Genomic DNA, 1,546 nt, shown 5'->3' with positions numbered 1-1,546 from the left:
ATCTCAAGAAGCAATTCATTAATCCTTTTAGGATATATACCCATACAAAAATTTATCTACTAAAACGTAAAATGGAAGTGAAAATTTTTGATTTGAAGGACATCCATTCCTTTCATTTCTCCCACAAATATAAAGCTTTCCTAGCTTCATTAATGAGGAAGCAAAATGTCTAAAAAGATAGTAACCTGAAAACAACCAAACTTACAATTGTTAATATTTTATCACAATACTAACACTAAACAAACAAAGTTTAATGGTATTATAAATTGTAAAATGATAAAATTCAACAAAGATGCTTACCTGAGAAGGCTGAGGGGGGATGGGCTGTGGAGGGTAGCCGCCAGGGGGAGGTTGTGGAGGATAAAACTGTTCTTGACCAGGATTATAATACTAAAAAATAAAATTGAATCAGTATTATGCAATGAAAATTCAAGTGATTTAACTTAACTTGTTTGAACTTTCTTATTTAATAGTTAGTTTGAACTTTCTTATTCAATAATTTATTAAATAGTTGACACCAGTAATTCATTAAGAAAATGGTCAAGATTAAAAGAAAAAAATATTTAACGAGTGTTGACACTTTGGCCTACATTGCAGGCTTTCTTCAGGGCTAAACAAGAGAGAAGGGGACATCCATACATCCCGGAACTTCCAGATAGATTAACTTTTTTTTTTTTAAATGTAAGGCTGTTGTAGCCAAGGAAGTTGAGACTTCATCGGAGCAACCTCATCTCTCCAGCAGTGCTGGTCCAATTCTAGCCTTAGAGGTTGATTTTTATATCATAGGGGCCCAACCTACAAAATTGAAACATGACCCTCCCACTCAGATTAGATTAAGTTGGTTAAACGTAGGATAACATTTAGCTACCCCTCACTCCCATCATGTGATAATTCATTTTTCCTGGTAACTTCATGATCTAACGCTCATAAAACTTCTTGTTCTTATCAGCGAAAAACTCAAACAAGTGCAATTTGAGGTCATCGTTATTACTGAAATATTTACCATTTAAAAAGTTTTGTAAACTTTGAAAGAAATGATGATCTGATGGTGCTAAATTAGGGTATATGGGGTGGCATTATCACTTCACTACCAAGCTCCAATTTTTTTTTTTTTTGTGTTGCTCCAGATATGCGAGGTCTTCATTATCATGGAACATGATTCCTTTACTATTTGCCAATTCTGGGCCTTTTCTCTTTGATTGCTTCCTTCAATTTCATAAGTGTAGGTAGTAAACATCTGAGTAGCTCAGAATACCTATGTAATTCCACGAAATTGATAGCATGATCTTATGCAAATGCCATTCACTTCAACATGGTTTGTGCTGGTTTATCATGATTAACCTATGATATTTTTCGATTAACATTATTTTAGGAGATCTATTTTTCATTTCCGGAAATAATTAACTATAAAAAAGAGTTGATTTTATTATGGTTGAAAACTGTACCCCAAATATTAATTTGTTGTGTTAGACGAATTTCTTTTAGTTGGTAAGGAACCCAAATATCGAGGTTCTTAGCAAAGAAGCCAAAACAACTTATATGATTT

Source organism: Halyomorpha halys, unplaced genomic scaffold (assembly GCF_000696795.3).
Source record: "Halyomorpha halys isolate HHAL.00 unplaced genomic scaffold, Hhal_1.1 Scaffold2687.1, whole genome shotgun sequence".
NCBI lineage: Eukaryota > Metazoa > Arthropoda > Insecta > Hemiptera > Pentatomidae > Halyomorpha > Halyomorpha halys.
This window is presented reverse-complemented; position numbering follows the sequence as displayed.